Genomic DNA, 22,055 nt, shown 5'->3' on the forward strand with positions numbered 1-22,055 from the left:
GCTCCCAAAGCACTACTCCACTCGAACTATCTGAAATCGATATAAAAACATGAGCAGTACGGGAATTCTAACGAAAGACATGAGCTAAACATTATCCAAATAAAAGACATGAAAATGTACAAAATATGATGGTAAACGATAATAAAAACTACCCTATAAGATGCATAAAATGGCATCTAACAATGAGTTCCTGCATCTGCTTGCTAATCACCTCAATACCTGTACCTGAGCCGGAACCAAAACCAGAACCTGCTCCCTGAGTGATCATCACCACACTGAAATACAACATGCCAAAGATCATAACATACCCAAAAATCCTCCTCCAATAAGCTTTTTAGATTCTCAAAGACTCTCCCCGATACAATTATTGATCCTGTACTTTCAGAAGTACCGGCCTAATACTACCTTCCACACATATCCATTCTTTTCTCAGGAATCATCTTGAATCCTATAAGTCACCCTCTCAAACCGACACACCAAACTCACTAAAGAGTGCCACTAAACCCACTGAAACATATCCTAGGCTCTCCTAGGTTCCCGACTTCAACCTTCCCTCAGCTACTGAATATCTCCTACCAATTTCAACTAACTACCTCATGAAGACAGTCACATGCAACAGAGATCATATAATCCTTTGAGTAGAAGACTCAACCCTAGAACGGTTGCACTCAAACAAGAGCTACACAATAGGGTTAGATCCACCACTCTAATATTATTTAACCTATGCCACATGTGGCTTAGCATATTCACTTAGTACCTGATCCATACTATTAAGAGCCCCACAAAGCACAAAGCAAGCAGCATTCAGGCAATAGAAAATCTAACAAGCATACACTAAACAAGCCATTCTATCTACTTATCTAGAATCCATACTAGCATGCAATTCTAAAGCTCATACAATCATGCATATAAAGGCATCTCTCCTATCATATAATATTGAGCAGATCCTTATCCCTAATCTAGCATGCATTTCTCACAATCATATAATATATCATAATAAACATTTATTGGTATTCTGGGAACCACATACTTGAGCTCGGTCGATTACACGCATCACACCCATTTCTTTGATTAGAAATTCAATTTTAGATAAATGAAGGCTTTGATACCAACTTGTAACATCTCGAAAATAATAAGGTAAAATTTTCATTTTTTTAATATATATTCAAAAATTCATTTATCTTTATCCAAACATTTAAAAGTATTCCAGAGTAAAACAGTTATCAGAGTAAAATCCCAAAATCAGGAATTGCGGAAAAACACGGGTGTATGCGCTATGATCAAGTCGTTCCCTTCCCTTTCGAGCTGGAAGTACATGAAACCATAAACCTCAAACTGTAAGCACAAAGCTTAGTGAGTCTCCCAAATACCACATACCATACAAATCATACGAGCCATACATATCATATATATCCAACAATCAATAGAAAGTGCTATGTGCCAACCATGGTCTTGCCATTATGCCACGAGCCATATCATAGTCTTCCTTGCTAGGCCGGGAGCAAAACCATGGGTCTTATAGAAAAGTGCCAGGAGCCACCTCATGGTCTTCCATGCAAGCTTCACAAAGATAACTAGCATACAATCTAAAACTACTTAAATAATTAACTGCCAGAGTTTAGACTCTGGTCTTACATACAGATTACCAGGAGCCACCTCCTGGTCTTTCAAACAAATTGCCTAGGGCCACCCCTGGTCTTCCTATAATACATAAACCAAATGGGTCGGAAATGGTGTCTTCGACCCATAGAACAGTGAGGAGACTCACCTCGACAGCTAAACCCATGGATAAATCTTTGACCGATGATCCGCTAGAATCCCCACGCTATCAAACAAATAACACCCAATTAAAATTTGGGTTCCAAACCGAATCCAATAATCCATGCATGGGGTAAACAGACAATTTTACCCCTCACCTAGTTTGGTCCAAGACTAAGGCCTAAACTCCCCATCATAAAGGCCTACAAACCAAAAGTCATCCAAAGCCTACTTATGGCCCAATTTTCCAAATTGGTCCCAACCCTTACATGGGCCTTACCCTAAAGCCTAAAAACTTTTTACCAATCCAAAACACATATTCACAGCTGGTCCAACAAAACTCCAAGAAATACCAGCCGAAACGATAGCCCAAACCTGAAATGAAACCAAAAGGCCCAATAAGGTTCAGATATCTCAATTAGGTCCATATCTATCATGGACCTATCCCGAGAAGGCCAAATATCCAAAAAGGTCTGAATTAATGAAAGTTCAACCCTAGTCAACTTTTGCTCAATGGTCAAATGTCCAAAAAGGTCAACAATTCAGGGAAACCCAACTTGGTCGAGTACGCCCCGTATACTTAGCTAGTACAATACGTGCAACGTACTAGATGGGTGCGCCCAGCATACTCCTCTAAACCCCAACCATTCCAAAAAACACTTAATCAATTAAGCCCTTGCTCTAAACACACAGATCTGATTCCCATAGATGACTTATCACGTAAAGTTGGCAACTTTACTTGCATACATGGCTTAATGGGACTCTAGAGCTTAAAAGAGCTTAATGAAAGGTCTTAACACATGCATGAGTCCAAATAAACCATAAAGATCACATTTTTATGCTTTTCGGACACCTAAAACATCCAGATCCATAATATCAAACCTCTAAAACAACCATAGCTCAGAAGAACTACCAAAAGTGGCTAAAAAGACTATGAACAAACCAAAAAGAAGACCTCACCAATGAGCGAGTAAGATAGAGACTTTATACCTTCAAGATCACGAAAAGATGATGTAATTTCTAGATCTCTAACCTCCTTTCAAAATAGTGAGTTTTAAACCTTCTCCTTCTCTTGCACAAGCCACCGTAAACACTCTTCCAAGCTCCAAGACTCACTTAAGGAACTCTAGGGTTTCAAGGTAGATGAAAGGGGATATAGGCTGACTTAAAAGACCCAAAGTAAGGTCATAATGATGCTTATATAGGGTAAGAACCCCTAAAATTAGGGTTTGGCTCTGAAGGGAGTACACCCCGCGTACCCCTCAGTATGCTTTGCGCACCCGCGACCATTTTACCCACTACACCCCGCGTACTAGATGACCTTCCAACTCTTATAATTTAAATTGACCCTAGCTCCTTTTTCCTAAGTCCGTTTTCGTCGATCTTTATATCCACGGAAAGGTGATGAGAAGCCCTACGCTTCTATCAAATCGCCCTCACCTTAAATATTCTTGAACAAGAACCCAAAATTCATCCAGGATTGAGTTAAAAATTACGATTATACCCTTGGGCTCCGAAACACCCTCAAAGACTTGGATCACCTAAACCATAATACTTACATCCAAAAAGGGAAAAATCCCATCTTTTTCCAAGGCCCTAAGCCTTAAAATAACTGATGAGTTAGCCACGACCCCAAATAATGGAGCAGTCTGAAACCAAGTGTTACATTTGGCTGGGTGTTACAATTCTCCCCCACTTGAATCAGACTTCGTCCTCGAAGTATGATGTTATGAATAACTCTGGGTAGTGCTCCCGCATGTCTACCTCGGATTCCCACATTTATTCGGTACCCTTACGATGTTGCCACTAATCCTTGACCAATGGTACCACCTTGTTGCGCAAGACCTTCGCCTTCCTTCATCACGATCTGCCTGACCCTACCAAAACCTGGAACACAAACACAAACACACTGTGTCAACAATCTATGGCTATTGGTGCCAAACCAATTGATCTGAACTATAATTCTCGCCTTCTTCCAGTGCTCACTCTTGATTCCTTCAGGCTGAGTCTCCCTGATTAACTCTAAAAGTAGCAAATCGATAGAAATCCTCATACATACACCCTTAGTAGAAGTACTATCCATCTTGCGGCTCAAAGCATCAACGAACAAATTCACTTTCTTGGGATGATAAGGAATCTTACAGTCATAATCCTTGACCATGTCAAGCCATATACAATGTCTCATATTCAGTTTTGGATGATCCATGAGATGTCTCAGACTCTTATGATCCGTGTAGATGGTACATCAGACCCTATATAGATAATGTCTCCAAATCTTGAGGGAAAACACCACCGCCCCTAACTCCAGATGAGTCATACTTCGTTCCAATACAAGTCTTAGAGTTATACTCCAAGATTATAACTTGAGTGACATGTCTCAAAGAAGGTTTAAAACACTTGTCAAATGTAAGAGTAAAAGTTTTCTACTCTTGTACATTTGAAATTAGTAAGTTGTGATGTTTTGGATAAAACAAAGACCAACTTAGGCCAGTTGTGTGAAGTGTTTGTCTTGGTTAGAATCCACACTATCTCTTGGATGTTTGACAAGGGAGTTTTATGGGTCAAGAGGACAGTGGGAGTCTTAAAGGTCTTGAAAGTCTCAAGAACTAATCAAGAATAAAACCTAAAGTTCTTCACTAGCACACGACTTGAGGTTCATAACCTATCGTGTTGACATATTCAGTGCCCATTCTAGTTAAAGTTGGCTTTGCATATGAGTTCTTAGAGTTCTCAATTAGTTGCACAACAACTTGGAAGCAATGGCAGGCCCTTGAGCTGCCAGGTGGCAAGAAATTAAGATTGAGTTCAATCCATATGAGTGTGGATTTGTCATTATCCTTGTCTTGTGTGTATGGTTTTGAAAATTCACATGGATAAGAACACATACACCATTATATCTAAGTGTCATAAGGTTTCTCTTCGATTCATGAAAATGATGGTGAGGAAACACTTTCACTAAGTAGATTTTAGCTAGATAGCAATTGTGATTACATGTTCTATATTCATCCTTTCTAAAATTTTCCAAATGCCTGGGGCATTAAGAAGGGAAAAGGTTTAGAACTGGATAGGACTAAAAGGATTAAACAATTGTCGAGGACAATATAAGGTTTACCAAAGATTGGTTGCTCAAGAACAGTTGGAAGTATAGTGATAATTCTGGAAGGACCATATTGACATAATCTGGAAGGAGGCAACTCTTGTTCAGAAGTGATAGTCAAAAATGGAATCTGGAAATGTTTCAAAGTTAGAATTTTCAATCTATTTGAGATTAGGAAACTTAATGCAAGAAGGATGTTCCCAAGGAGCTGATCTCCTTTGGAATACTCTGTAATGATTGTTGTCAAGTCTTTCTGACTTTGTGCATAATCATTACAAGAGGATCAATGTGTTGGGTTTTGAGCAATCTAACACTTCCTAAGTGTGCATGCAACCCTAATAAACCTTGGATCTATGTTTGTCTAAATACATGAAAAATAATAATTTTCCAAGGTTCATAACCTATCTAACATGGCATGGGGTACTTTTAAACATAAAAGAATTAGATGAGATTACATACCTTTTGATGATGAGTTCAATTCCTAAGGAGTTTGAGGGCCAAGCACCAATAGTGTGAATGCCTCAAATGGAATCACAAATCACCACAAACTCTTGGAAAACTTTGAGAGAGTGTATACACACATAGAAATCGGCCACACCTAAGTCTCACACAACTAGTGCCACTAGTGGCTATTTCATGCAACATAAGCATGCTTATATAGTGTACATGATTAGGGTAAAACCCTAATAACCCATGACCTTTCCTTTTCCAAGGATCCATGGGTTAAAAGCTCCATGGATCATCCATGGACTTCCATATAAGCCTAGCCCATTAACAAATGAGTGTTAGCCCACACCATATAAAACCAATAGCCCATAATCTAATTAGTCTTCCTTTTAATCTCTAAATTAATTCATAATTAATTTAAGACTAAGACTAATTAAATAACATGACTTCATATTAATATATTATAACTTATAATATATTAATAAACATATATGTATAACTCTCATAAAATTATCCATAAATAGTTTGGATGAAATGCAACCCAAATGGACCATGCCGGGTCGGGTCAAGTATGTACCAAATAAGTTATGGACTTAGACACCTTATCCAACAGACTCCCACTTGGATAAGTCTAATAACTTTATTTGCGTATGTTACATCAGGAACCAACCAGCAATCGTAGCTCTCGAAAACTCTGTTGAACTATGAAGCGCCATTTTAGATAAGTGATCATATAATCCTCTGTTCTCATGATATCAGCCGGACAAATACATGGAACAACGTCGTACTTATTTTCCAACAGTTTGTTTCCCGATTTTCGATTTGTTTGACAAAGAACTTAATCGAACACATCAATTTAGTTCTGACTGGCCGGTACATAGGTCACAACAAAATCATCGAGGGGCCCAGATATCGCTTCTATTTCTAGAAGGAACAGATAAACTTCGACTCATATGCTTGTTCTACTACTTGTTGAATTGTACACAAAGGCACGTTTTATAACATCAAGTTACTGATGCGTTTACGTGCAATCAATGCACAACCAACTCATAGGTAACAACTCATATCTCTAGGTTTGAAGATTTATATGATATTACCGTCTCACGATCACTCGAGATAAATTCCATGAAGTGATACAAGTGAGCGTGGGTTTATTCCAATACTCATAACTTATGACCACTCATGAATGTTGTAGCAACCATTGCTATGACTAAACCCATTTAGCCATCTACAAACTCGATTCATGACAGTCTTGATTCATACCTACTTCCAACATATGAACGACTGTGGAGTGTTTAAATAACTTAGCCATTTGGAAAGAATAACCTAGCTATTTTGGAAGTCAAAACATGCAAAGTGAAACACAATAATAATCGAATCCAATATGGTCTCAGAACCCTTTTGAATATAAATAGAACCACCTTTTATTTATCACCATATTGATTACACATTATTCATTGTATAATGTTTCAAACAATCAACTTAAGACTTGAATAAAAACAACAGTTGTCCCATGCTCCTAGCATGTACACTTTGTTTTTCTAAACAATAGTTATGCCATACTCCAAGTATGCACACTATGTTTGTCTATGATCCTTACATTGTGATGTAGATCAATTGAACATGATTCCAATGATACTCATTTCACAATCCCAAACCCTTATTTTAAATGTGAGAATCCCCGATTCCTATCATTTACCAAAAAATCTGTTAGATTTTAAACTTTTATGCAATGTTCCTCTTGTAATGATTATTCACAAATTCACAAAACTTGTCAACAGTCACTACAGAGTATTCCAAAGGAGATCAACTTTATGGAAACGAAAGTCTCATATTCAAAGTACATTGCTTTGAACATCCTTCTTGCATTAAGGTTTTCTAATCCTACATAGATTGAATAACTTCCACCTATGGAGACATTTCCATAGTCCCATTTTGACTATGACTTCCGAACAAGAGTTACTTCTTTTCAGAATATGTCAATATGGTCCTTTCCGACAACTTACATCATACTTCCAACTTTCCCTGAGCAACCAATCTTTGGCGAACCTCAGATTGTCCTCTATAATTGCTTAATCACTTTAGTCATATCGAGTTCTAGACTTTTCCCTTCTCAATGCCTTAAGCATTTGGAAAATTTAGAAAAGATGAATATTATAGCACATGCAATCGATCCTATATCAGAAGCATATGGGACACGATTCATGATGTTTGACATAAAGACATGATACTAGACAAGTCTTTTGCTACAATATTTTTTATTTGCCATGATTTCAAAATTTAACTATGAAGAGGGATGCTGTAATCATAATCAAATTTTGAAAACGCAATATATATATAGAATTTCTTCAAGTTGAACCATTCCAACATAAAATTCATATATATATTCTTGACTAAAGATGATTAAAATCTCAATCTAAGCTTTAGAATTGAAATGAAGTATAATTTCCTCTCCCTTAATTATAGCAAAACAACTTTTCAACCCCTGCAACTTCACGAATTGAAACTTTGTTTTCTATAATTAACATTGCTAACTTGCAACACTAAACGTAATAATCATGCTCCCACTAACATGATGATTATCAGCATAACACTTATGCTCCCACTAGCTCTGACATATTTCCAAAAATCTGTTGGACTTCTGAAATTTAGATTCATACACTGTAACACCCCGGAATTTCAGGTATTGTTATATTTATGATTTTGGGTGTTTTAAGAGGGGACTCGGCGAGTTGGAGCCTAGACTCGCCGAGTAGGATCGCGGATCTGGTCGCGGGTTCGCGACTGGACTCGACGAGTCCGGATATGGACTCGGCGAGTCTGCGCTGTTTAGCGAAAACCCTAACAGTTCAGGTTTGGGACGTATATGAGGGACCTTATGGCCGTCATTCTTCACCCTAGTCCTCTTAGAGAAACCCTAATTCGATTGTGAGCATCTGGAGCAAGGTAGAAGACCATTGTTGATTTTGGAAGTGTTGTTTTGCAAGGAAGAGGAGGCTTGGTTAAGGGAACAACAAGGGAAGCCACGTTCTAAGGATTGGGGACACAGAGAGCACGTTATTCAGGTAATATTTCGAATTGCATCCTTCTATGATTGATGTGTATATGGATTTAGGGTTTATTGAACACTTTTGTGGCTAGATTGAGTGTTACCTTAGTCCCCCAAACAATTGGAACCCTGTATTGGGATCTTTGGAAGTCCAGAATGTCCCATGCCTGAGCATTTTGTGAATCAATGGAGGTTTTGGATTGGAATCCTTATGCCTTAGGTCAAAATGTAAATTATGAGTCATGGGGTGTATTATGAGCACCGAAATGAGGACCTTACGTGATGAATCAGTCTAGGAAGGCCAAACCTATGAATGGTCGGAGCAGTTCTGACCTTAGAAAGCAGTTTGAGCGGTTGCATGCCATGGACTCGCCGAGTCCGATGAACAGACTCGGCGAGTAGCTGGAAGATTAACTGGGACTCGTCGAGTTGTTCTTCAGACTCGGCGAGTTGAGTATGGGTGGCCCCGCGATTCTTCCAGGAGAAACTCGTCGAGTCAAGGAGGATACTCGACGAGTAGAAAGGGAATCTTAGAGAATTGGTGAGGACGTCTAGACTCGCCGAGTCAGGTCAAGTTGACCGTTGACCGTTGACTAGAGTTGACCTATGTTTGACCTCTTAGGGATAGTCAAACTTAGAAGATAAAAGTGTTAATAAGAGATGTATGATGTTATAGGGAGATTGTAGCTCGGCGGATCGAGTACGAGTGACTTCGGGATTTGCTAGCTTTTGACATTCACTAGGTGAGTCTTCTCATTATACTGTACCCGGAAGGGTTTGACTGTGTGACCGGAAGGTCGGATATGATATGAGATATATGTGTTATATGTGATAAGTTAATTGTTATACGTGCTATGTATGTTATGTGGGCCGGAAGGCATTATGTGATGGGCCGGAAGGCATTATGTTATGGGCCGGAAGGGGATTATGTTATGGGCCGGAAGGCGTTGTGTTGTGGACCGGAAGGTCGGCGTGGGTAGGACCGGAAGGTTTACCCAGCAGGGACGGAAGTCCCCTGAGACACATGGACCGGAAGGTCAGGGCCTGGAAAGGCGTATGTGCGTAAGTTGTATATTGGGGAGCTCACTAAGCATTTATGCTTACAGTCGTTATGTATGTGTTTCAGGTACTAGCGAGGACCGTGGGAAGGCGACGACGTGATCTGCACACACTGATAGATGTTTTGTGATCTTGGGATTCAGATGATTTGTATTTTGACATGACACTTGAAATGTTTATGCCTTGTTTTGAATGAAAATGACTTATTTTGAAATGAAAATTTTGTTTGAAAATTTACGGTGTTACAAATTGGTATCAGAGCCTTGGTTTGAGGGATTCGGGTGCACCTTCGGGCGTAACTGAACTCAAACCGAGGATTTGAGGAAAACTTTTAAAAGAAAGGCATAAACTTTTATAAATGATTTTGTGGTAAACAAGAAAGAAGCAGTGTGTACGATCAGTCAGCGCCCGAACGGTAAAGATCCCCAAAATACCTTACAATGTTATGTTATGAGATAAGTTATGATATGAATTGTTATGCATGCTAGAAGACTAGGTATTCATGATAGGACTAGATTGGCCTGATTTGTGATGCCTTAGTCTAGGGAGAATTGCCGATATGAGATGCTTTGATAGCGTGCAGATAGATAGTGCATATCAGAGGTAGAGTACTCACTATCCGGGGTTTGGGGAGGAAGATTTGGGATGAATGCTGATGCGGTGTGGTCGGTAGTATTGGGCCCGTACTACCGAAGACACCGGGTCAGTGGGAGACCCAAGTAAGAATCCCTGGATATCGGAGACTGAGTAGGGTTGCGTTATTGAGTGCAATTACACTCGATGGAGTCTCTGATAGTTTTATGTTGTATTTCAGAGACATCATGGTTAGACCACGCCACGGAGCGAGTACGAGCGGTGTGAGTGACGAGGAGATTCGTCAGATGATTCATGAGGAGGTGGCTGCAGCGATCCGGGCTGAGATTCCGGAGATGTTTGGGTCTATTAAGACCACCTTGATGGAGACTTTTGAGGAGCGGTACGCCGCATTGACTGAGGCTGCAGCCGCTGCAGCTACCGCAACTATGGCCGCTGCCAGGCCACAGGGGGATGACTCGTTGCTGTTTCGGGAGTTCAGCAACACGAAGCCACCTGAGTTTGATGGGACGCAGGATCCGATTGCTGCGATGAGGTGGATCGCTGATATTGAGGGGTGCTTCTACACTTGTTCATGTCCGGAGCATCTGAGGGTACGGTTCGCTTTGAACCAGCTCCGTCTGGGAGCGAAGGATTGGTGGAAGTTCGTGACGGCGAACTTCATGTTGGCAGAGATTTCAGCAGTGACATGGGAGGGGTTTACCTCTATGTTCAGAGACGAGTACGTTCCCCCGATGGAGAGGGAACGATTGGTTCAAGAGTTCTTGACCCTCAAGCAGGGTACTGATTCGGTTGCGGTGATCACGCGGAAGTTTCATGAGAGGGCGATGTTCTGCCCCGATCTGGTGTCCACAGAGCAGGCTCGGATGAGCCGGTACTTGGGTGTTTTGAGGAGGGATATCCGGGAGTTTGTGTCAAACTCCACCTATCATACCTTTGCGGAGCTTCAGGCGAATGCCAGGAAGCGCGAGATTGAGTTAGAGACCCAGGCCAGGGAGGAGGCCGAGTCTCAGTGGGTGGACCGGCGGCCAGCTCAGTCTCAGCCGGCAGCCAAGCGGACTAAGTCCGCCGATTCGAGGACGGGAGGTCCGAAGGGCCGCACTTGCGGAAAGTGCGGCAAGGGTCATGATGGGGCATGTCGATCTGGTGCTTGCTACAAGTGTGGCAAGTAGGGGCACATTGCTAGGGAGTGCCCCAAGGGGTTTACGGTTTGCTTTCATTGCAACCAGACAGGCCATCGGAAGGCCGAGTGCCCTCAGCTTCTTCAGGGATTTGCACCTACTGCCAGGGCTACTACGACTCGACCAGTGAAGGCCGAGGCCCCAAGGGCTCGTGGGAGAGCCTTTCAGCTGACTGCGGAGGAGGTCCGCGCTGCGCCCGATGTTGTGGCAGGTATGCTTTTCATGTATTTATTTTGATGTCGAGATGTTATGCTTATGTTATGATATGCGTAGGTACTTTCCTTGTGAACTATGTGCCTGCTTTAGTGTTATTTGACTCGGGTGCGAGTAGGTCCTTTGTATCTTTAGCTTTTAGTCAGCATATCAGCGTTAGTCGTGAGTCGTTGAGTCGGCCTCTGAGAGTTTCTATAGCTGACGAGAGAGTGATTTGTGCCACGGAGGTTCTCCGGGGATGTGTGTTAGAGATTTTCGGGGTCGAGTTTCTGATTGACCTGATTCCTATTGCGATGGGTGATGTCTGTGTCATTGTGGGCATGGACTGGTTGAGCCGATTCGGCGCTGTCATCGACTGTGAGCGTCAGCTGGTGACTATACGAGACCCTAGTGGGGGAGTTCTTTCGGTGTACGGTGAGGGTACCCGTTCGGGATCAGCTTTTTGTTCGGCCGCTAGGGCGAGGCAGTGTCTACAGTAGGGCTGTAAGGGTTTTGTGGCGTATGTGATGGATACGCGGGAGGTTTCCGAGAGACCGAGATCAGTTGAGGAGGTCCTAGTGTTGCGTGAGTTTCCAGATGTTTTCCCCGAGGAGCTGCCGGGAGTACCTCCTGTGAGGCAAGTAGAGTTTGGTATCGATCTGGTTCTGGGGGCCGTGCCTATCGCTAAGGTGCCTTATCGTCTTGCACCTCCAGAGATGCAAGAGTTGTCCTCGCAGCTTCAGGAGTTGCTGGGGAAGGGATTCATCCGGCCGAGCAGCTCGCCGTGGGGAGCACCTATTCTGTTCGTCAAGAAAAAGGATGGTTCACACCGGATGTGCATTGATTATCGGGAGTTGAACAAGTTGATGGTCAAGAACCGTTACCCATTACCGAGGATCGATGATTTATTCGATCAGTTGCAGGGAGCATCTTGGTTTTCCAAGATCGATCTGAGGTCGGGGTACCATCAGGTGAGAGTGCGGGATGAGGATGTCCAGAAGACAGCGTTTAGGACGCGATATGGGCATTATGAGTTTGTGGTGATGCCTTTCGGGCTCACCAATGCCCCGGCTGTGTTCATGGATCTCATGAACAGGGTATGCAGGCCGATGTTGGATCGGTCAGTGATTGTATTTATCGACGATATTCTAGTGTATTCGAGATCTAGAGAGCAGCATGAAGAACATTTGAGGGAGGTCCTTGGGGTTTTAAGATCGGAGAAGCTTTATGAAAAGTTCTCCAAGTGTGACTTCTGGTTGCGGGAGGTCCAATTCCTAGGACATGTTGTTAATCAGGAAGGGATATTGGTCGATCCGGCCAAGGTTGAGGCGGTGATGAGTTGGGAGGTGCCGAAGTCACCTTCTGAGATCAGGAGTTTCCTTGGATTGGCAGGGTATTATCGGAGATTCATTAAGGACTTCTCCAAAGTTGCGGTGCCACTCACTAGATTGACCCGAAAGGGGGTTGCATTCTCATGGGGACCCGAGCAGCAGACCTCCTTTGAGACACTTCGCCAAAGGTTGTGCGAAGCTCCGGTATTAGCTCTCCCGGAAGGGATGGAGGATTTTGTAGTATATTGCGATGCATCGATTTCGGGGCTGGGTGCAGTGTTGATGCAGAGGGGTCATGTGATAGCTTATGCGTCGAGGCAGCTGAAGCCTCATGAGGCGAGATATCCCACGCATGATTTAGAGTTGGGAGCAGTAGTGTTCGCTCTCAAGATCTGGCATCACTACTTGTATGGGGTTCGATGTACGATATACACGGACCATAAGAGCTTGAAGTATTTGATGGATCAGCCCAACCTAAATATGCGTCAGAGGAGGTGGTTGGATGTGGTCAAAGATTATGATTGTGAGATCCTGTACCACCCAGGAAAGGCTAATGTGGTAGCCGATGCATTGAGCCGCAGGGCAGAGAGCACTCCACTGCGAGATGTATGTTTGAGATTGACTGTAATAGCTCCAGTATTGGATGCTATTCGTGGGGCACAGGCCGAGGCTGTGCGACCAGAGATGCAGAAGAGAGAGCGGGTTGTCGGTTTGGTTTCAGAGTTCGTTACGGATGGATGAGGGCTTATGACGTTTCAGGGTCGGATTTGGGTACCGTTCGTGGGTGGTACGCGTATTACTTTGATGGAAGAGGCTCATCGATCGAAATTCTCGATCCATCCTGGGGCTACGAAGATGTATTTGGATTTGAGGAAAGAGTATTGGTGGCCCTGTATGAAGAGGGACGTCGCATGGTTCGTGGAGAGGTGCTTGACCTGCCGTAAGGTTAAGGCCGAGCACCAGAGACCGCATGGCAAGTTGCAGCCATTGGAGGTGCCCGAGTGGAAGTGGGAACAGATCACTATGGATTTCATCACCAAATTGCCGAGAACTGTCAGAGGAGTCGATGCAATTTGGGTGATTGTGGATAGGTTGACGAAGAGCGCTCACTTCCTTGCCATCAGTGAGAGTTCTTCATCGGAGAAGTTGGCGGAGATATATGTGAGAGAAGTGGTATCTCGGCATGGGGTGCCGATCTCGATTGTTTCAGACCGTGATGTGCGCTTCACTTCCAGATTCTGGAAGAAATTCCATGAGGAGCTGGGTACTAAATTGCATTTTAGTACCGCATACCATCCCCAGACAGACGGTCAGAGCGAGCGAATGATTCAGACGCTGGAGGACATGCTTCGAGCGTGTGTGTTAGATTTCGGGGGTAGCTGGGATGCGTATTTACCCTTGGAGGAGTTTTCCTACAACAACAGTCATCATTCGAGCATTGGTATGCCACCCTTTGAGCTGTTGTATGGTAGGAGGTGTCGGACCCCCATTTGCTGGGGAGAGGTGGGTCAGAGAGTGATGGGCAGTACAGAGATCGTGCTTCAGACGACAGAGCAGATTCAGCAGGTTAGACAGAGGTTATTGACCGCCCAGAGCCGACAGAAGAGTTATGCAGACAGACGCCGATCCGAGCTTGAGTTTCAAGTCGGTGACTTCGTTCTCCTGAAGGTCTCCCCTTGGAAAGGAGTGATTCGATTCAGGAAGAGGGGCAAGTTGGGACCCCGGTATATCGGTCCATTTCGTGTGATTGCAAGGATAGGCCGGGTAGCCTATCGTTTGGAGTTGCCAGCAGAGTTGGGGCAGATCCACGACACTTTTTCATGTGTCGCAATTCAGGAAGTGTATAGCCGATGAGTCGGTAGTGGTTCCGTTAGAGGATATTCAGGTGGATGCGAGCCTGAATTATGCCGAGAGACCAGTGGCCATCAGGGATCGGAAATGACTTGGGAGCCGGAGCGTGAGATGCGGGAGCAGCATCCGGAGCTATTTTCAGAGTGAGACTTCGAGGGCGAAGTCTAGTCCTAGTGGGGGAGAGTTGTAACAGCCCGGAATTTTAGGTATTGTTATATTTATGATTTTGGGTGTTTTAAGAGGGGACTCGGCGAGTTGGAGCCTAGACTCGCCGAGTAGGATCGCGGATCTGGTCGCGGGTTCGCGACTGGACTCGACGAGTCCGGATATGGACTCGGCGAGTCTGCACTGTTTAGCGAAAACCCTAACCGTTCAGGTTTGGGACGTATATGAGGGACCTTATGGCCGTCATTGTTCACCCTAGTCCTCTGAGAGAAACCCTAATTCGATTGTGACCATCTGGAGCAAGGTAGAAGACCATTGTTGATTTTGGAAGTGTTGTTTTGCAAGGAAGAGGAGGCTTGGTTAAGGGAACAACAAGGGAAGCCACGTTCTGAGGATTGGGGACACAGAGAGCACGTTATTCAGGTAATATTTCGAATTGCATCCTTCTATGATTGATGTGTATATGGATTTAGTGTTTATTGAACCCTTTTGTGGCTAGATTGAGTGTTACCTTAGTCCCCCAAACGATTGGAACCCTGTATTGGGATCTTTGGAAGTCCAGAATGTCCCATGCCTGAGCATTTCGTGAATCAATGGAGGTTTTGGATTGGAATCCTTATGCCTTAGGTCAAAATGTAAATTATGAGTCATGGGGTGTATTATGAGCACCGAAATGAGGACCTTACGTGATGAATCAGTCTAGGAAGGCCAAACCTATGAATGGTCGGAGCAGTTCTGACCTTAGAAAGCAGTTTGAGTGGTTGCATGGCATGGACTCGCCGAGTCCGATGAACAGACTCGGCGAGTAGCTGGAAGATTAACTGGGACTCGTCGAGTTGTTCTTCAGACTCGGCGAGTTGAGTCGGGGTGGCCCCACGATTCTTCCAGGAGAAACTCGTCGAGTCAAGGAGGATACTCGACGAGTAGAAAGGGAATCTTAGAGAATTGGTGAGGACGTCTAGACTCGCCGAGTCGCCCTAGCACTCGCCTAGTCAGGTCAAGTTGACCGTTGACCGTTGACCAGAGTTGACCTATGTTTGACCTCTTAGGGATAGTCAAACTTAGAAGATAAAAGTGTTAATAAGAGATGTATGATGTTATAGGGAGATTGTAGCTCGGCGGATCGAGTACGAGTGACTTCGGGATTTGCTAGCTTTCGACATTCACGAGGTGAGTCTTCTCACTATACTGTACCCGGAAGGGTTTGACTGTGTGACCGGAAGGTCGGATATGATATGAGATATATGTGCTATATGTGATAAGTTAATTGTTATACGTGCTATGTATGTTATGTGGGCCGGAAGGCATTATGTTATGGGCCGGAAGGCATTATGTTATGGGCCGGAAGGCGATTATGTTATGGGCCGGAAGGCGTTGTGTTGTGGACCGGAAGGTCGGCGTGGGTAGGACCGGAAGGTTTACCCAGCAGGGACGGAAGTCCCCTGAGACACATGGACCGGAAGGTCAGGGCCTGGAAAGGCGTATGTGCGTAAGTTGTATATTGGGGAGTTCACTAAGCATTTATGCTTACAGTTGTTATGTATGTGTTTCAGGTACTAGCGAGGACCGTGGGAAGGCGCCGGCGTGATCTGTACACACTGATAGATGTTTTGTGATCTTGGGATTCAGATGATTTGTATTTTGACATGACACTTGAAATGTTTATGCCTTGTTTTGAATGAAAATGACTTATTTTGAAATGAAAAATTTGTTTGAAAATTTACGGTGTTACATACACCCTTTCTTAGATAGCTCACATGTGTGTCTAAACAATTTTCAGAACTATGAAAAGGGATGCCGTAATCATAGTCTCAATTGCTTATGCATTTTCCATTTCTCACAAGTCCATGTTAGTGTGCCGGTTAACCACACGCGCTCCACTAACGACTTTTGAAAATGCAAATAACACAATTGCTATCTACTTAAAATCTACTTAGTGAAAGCGTTTCCTCACCATCATTTTCATGAATTGGAGAGAAACCTTATGACACTTAGATTTTATAGTGTATGAGTTCCTATCCATGTGAATTTGTCAAAACCATAATCACAAGATAAGGTTAGTGACAAATTCAGCCTTACATGGATTAAACTTGTTCAATCTTAGTTTCTTGTCACCTTGGTAGCACAGGGCCCACCAATGCTTCCAAGTTGAACTCTGATAACTCACATGCAAATTCAACTTATTTGAAGTAGGTACAGAAATAAGAATTATGTCAACATGATAGGTTGCAAACCTTAAGTCGTGTGCTAGTGATAAAGTACAGTTTTACTCTTGATTAAATCTTGAAACTCTTTTAGGATCTTTAAGGCTCCCACTGTCCCCTTGACATATAAGTTTCCCCAGTCAAGAACCATTCCTTGACAAAACAAATATTCAAGGGACAATGCGGATTCTTATCAAGACTAACACTTCACATAATTGCTCTTAGTTGGTCTTTGTCTCATCCAAGACATCACAACTTACCAATCTCAAATGTACAAGAATAGAAAACATTTTACTCTTACATTTGACTAGTGTTAATAAATCTTCCTTTATGTCACTCAAAGTTACAATCTTGGAGTATGACTCTAAGAATTGTTTTGGAACGAAGTATGACTCATCTTCTTGATTTTAACCAATCCAACAATTCATGACCTCTCTTCTTAGCCATAACAATACACTAAGACGTCCTTAGAGTATGAATTTGTGATATGGTTTCATAATCATTAAGATGATCATGAAATATGATACTAAAGTACTCTCCCATCCTTTTAGATTTGAGAAACTTTTATCTTTCTGCCTAATTTGATTCTTCTCATTTGTTTTGTCATACATTGTAACCTTTCCAATGTTACAGAATTATACTTAACCTTATAAGTATAATCATATTTACTAATCTTCAGTAAATCATGACAAATCAATCTTTGTGGTGGACCTTGACCAGCGCACACCCAGTGTACCTAATTCCTTAGTCCTTCAATTGACTCACATACACATGTGATCAAAGAATTAGTCTTAATTTTCAAAGATGAAAATTCTCATTCATCATACAATACAACTTGTATGATTCCAAGTTTCTGTCCAATTGAAACTTGGGTGATGAAAAACTTTCTTCATTTGGTAAATTCAGACACTACCACAAATGAAAGAATCAAATCCACTTTCCAATATTGCTATTACTGGAAACATATAAGCAACAATTTTCCACAGATGCCATTGTAAGGATATTTTTTAAAATAAATAAAATTAAAACCCTTTTTTTCATTTATTTTAAAACTTTGCGGAAAAACTTATCCTTACAATCCACATGAAAACCTTGTTGTTATCTATTCATAAGCAATATATTATAACTCTTAAGCAACAACTCAAAATTCTGATTGTCGAACCATGCGATCGAAACCCACCTTTGCAATCAGAATCAACATACACTTACTTTAAGCTTCCTATCTTTTCTTTGATTCTTAAAAACATCAGCATGTGACCCATTCACATTATGTAATAAGAATCTCCAAATAGGAACTTAATAGAGTTAGACAGTGGACTTTACCCGAAGTAGAGTCAAACCTCTTGACTTGATCAACCTTATGACCTTTCAGGTGAATAGGGCAGCTTTGCAACCAATGCCCCTTCCTTTGGCAACAAAACACATGGACCCTTTGGTAATGGCACATGAGACTATCTCAGAATTTGCCTTTCTCTTTACTATTTGGTCAACTGAGTTGACTATAGCCGATCCCTATCCATTGGGAAGAGAAATCCTTTTCTAGATATCCAATGCTACCATTGTCAATGTCCATGTAGACTTGGGAAGTTGTTCTTTTAATCAAATTTGCTTTACTGGTGTTCCAAATCATTGCTGATTCCACAAAACCAAGCAAATAGATAACATTATTAAGGGTCATGTCATAGTCCGTTTCATAGTAGTCCCAAAGAGACTCACTATGTTACTAAGAAAGTGATTGAACATCCAACTTTCACGGGACTTTGACACCCAACTCTCCCGGCTTGTCAATATGTGACTTTATCTCCAAGATGTGAGCACACATAGACTATGCTTGCCAATAGGGATTGAGTGACTTTAAACTTTTCAAGAACTTGTGGGTGAGGGAGAATAATTGGAGGAGGTGGAGGAAGTGAAGCATGATGTTGAGGGACACCATCTTCAAGAGATTTGGGAAGGTCATAGTTGTCTGAACCAGACATCTATAATGGGAGAAAATCAAGTTAGTTGATTCAAAGTCCTTAATATAACACCCAATATGAAATATTATGGCTAGGACCCAACACAATATTTTATAATTTGGAAGAGGGATGCCGTAATCTAAGCTATAAAATATTTGAAGGTAGGCGAATGACAATTCACCAATTTCCACCATGAAAAACGAAATAATTTATTAGGTTTTAATTGGATTTGAAATTCCTAGATCTTTTGAGATTCATTGAACTTTTCAATGGCATGTTTCAATCTCGAGTGTGCCCTCTCAAATTTTATGACTGGGATGCCGAGGATCACAAAACAAGGTGTGAATAACCATACCAATTCACTTGGTACCCTTAATATTATCACCTAATCAATGTGCCGGTTAACCACACACGCTCCATTGATCTATGACAAACATTAAGTCACCCTTCGTGATCTTTACTAGTCCAAGTTAGTGTGCCGGTTAACCACACACACTCCACCAATGACTTGGTAAGGTACAAAGTGTGAATTCCATGGGCTAGCACCAAATTCACATTTTTCCTAAAGTAACTAAGATTGGGAATTTAAATAAAAAATATTTAGTTACTTTATAATATTCATTATACTTTTAATGAGAATTTAAAGTCATTGTCCTACCCGTTCGGCTAACGACCCTCCACCGATCAAGCAAGCGGTGGGTGAGAGTGGACACCCATTAAGTCGTCATTTTATAGGCAACAACCTTATACCCACCTTATAGACCGGCTTTGTGAATGAGGCCTACTAACGGTAAAACGACTTGTTTTTATACATATATATATAATTAACCATTAATGTTATAAATAGTATAAGTGTTGAATTTTAACTTTTAAAATTCTAAGTGTTGGAATTAAAGTTTATTAAAGTGTGTGAAACTTTTCCAAATTCCAAAACTTGAGGGCATGTTTTGTAACTCTTCAAAACTTTTCATTTCATAACTTATGAATTAAAGGTTCATAAAATGAAGACTCTTCATTTTATGTAACTTATGTGTTTTTAATGTGTGTTAAAGAAAAGTGACATTTGGATATCCATAACTTGAGGACAAATTATGGACTCCATTAAAACACATAAATGATCAAGAATTAATCCTAAACAATTCAGCAAATAATTCCTATCATCTTCTAAATTCATAAGAACATGAACATGATTATCAAAGTTTCAAGAATTATATGAACACATACAAAGCATGAAATTTTGATATATGCTATTGTAAATGGATTAGAACAACCATTACACCAACTAAAACAAGCTTTAAAACACCAAAACAGTTTAGGGTAATGTTTCTAGTCCATTTCCAGCAGCAAAAGTCGAAATTCTGCATTCTGATCATTCTACTCGCCGAGTGCACGAGCCTACTCGCCGAGTAGGATGAATTTTGCCTTGAACTCGGCGAGTCCCCCCATGGACTCGGCGAGTCCATCAGCCAGACAGCAACAATTTCAACTTTTTTTCACTATTTTGCATCAAATATCAAACAAGCAAGCCTAGGCTGTGATACCACTGTTGGGTTTTGAGCAATCTAACACTTCCTAAGTGTGCATGAAACCCTAATAAACCTTGGATCTATGTTTGTCTAAATACATGCAAAATAATAATTTTCCAAGGTTCATAACCTATCTAACATGGCATGGGGTACTTTTAAACATAAAAGAATTAGATGAGATTACATACCTTTTGATGATGAGTTCAATTCCTAAGGAGTTTGAGTGCCAAGCACCAATAGTGTGAATGCCTCAAATGGAATCACAAATCACCACAAACTCTTGGAAAACTTTAAGAGAGTGTATACACACATAGAAATCAGCCACACCTAAGTCTCACACAACTAGTGCCACTAGTGGCTATTTCATGCAACATAAGCATGCTTATATAGTGTACATGATTAGGGTAAAACCCTAATAACCCATGACCTTTCCTTTTCCAAGGATCCATGGGTTAAAAGCTCCATGGATCATCCATGGACTTCCATATAAGCCTAGCCCATTAACAAATGATTGTTAGCCCACACCATATAAAACCAATAGCCCATAATCTAATTAGTCTTCCTTTTAATCTCTAAATTAATTCATAATTAATTTAAGACTAAGACTAATTAAATAACATGACTTCATATTAATATATTATAACTTATAATATATTAATAAACATATGTGTATAACTCTCATAAAATTATCCATAAATAGTTTGGATGAAATGCAACCCAAATGGACCATGCCGGGACGGGTCAAGTATGTACCAAATAAGTTATGGACTTAGACACCTTATCCAACACAATGCATATAAGTTTAGAATCTAACAGATTTCAGTAAATGACATGAATTTGGAATTCTTGTATTTGCAGTAAGGATTTGGGAGTGTGAAAAGAGAATCATTGAAGTTATGTTCAATTGATCTTGTTCACAAAGTAAAGATCATAGACAAACATAGTATGCATACTTGGTGTGTGGCATGACTAGTGTTTAGAAAACATAGTATACATGCTTGGAGCATGGGACAACTATTGTTTTAAATTTAAGAATAAAGTTGATAGCTGAAACAGTATACAATGAATAATGTGTAATCATATGGTGATAAATAAAAGGTGTTTTATTTATGTTCATAGGTATTGATACCATATTGGATTCAATTATTATTGTGTTTCATTTTGCATGTTTTGACTTCCAGAATAAACTAGGTTATTCTTCCGGAATGACTAAGTTATTCAAACCATCCGCAGTCGGTCATATGTTGGAAGTAGATATGAATTAAGACTGTCATGGGTTGGCTTGTAGAGGTCTACGGTGTTGGACAAAGGGCTACAACACTCATGAGTGCTCATAAGTTCTGAGTATTGGATTCAACCCGCGCTCATTGGAATCACTTCATGGATTTTATCACGAGTGATCATGAGACGATAATATCTTATAATCTTCAAACCTAGAGATATGAGTTGTTACTATGAGTTGGTTGTACATTGATTGCACGAAAACGCATTTGGTAACTCGGTGCTACAAAACGTGTCTTTGTGTATGATGCAACAAGTAGTAGAACAAGCCATATGAGTCGAAGTTTATCCATTCCTTTTACCTTCGGGATAAAAGCGATATCTGTGGGCCCCTCGATGATTTGATGATGACAAATGGAAGT

The sequence above is a fragment of the Lactuca serriola genome, chromosome 8 (assembly GCF_051521515.1).
Source record: "Lactuca serriola cultivar US96UC23 chromosome 8, Lser_US96UC23_V15, whole genome shotgun sequence".
NCBI classification, from domain to species: Eukaryota; Viridiplantae; Streptophyta; class Magnoliopsida; order Asterales; family Asteraceae; genus Lactuca; species Lactuca serriola.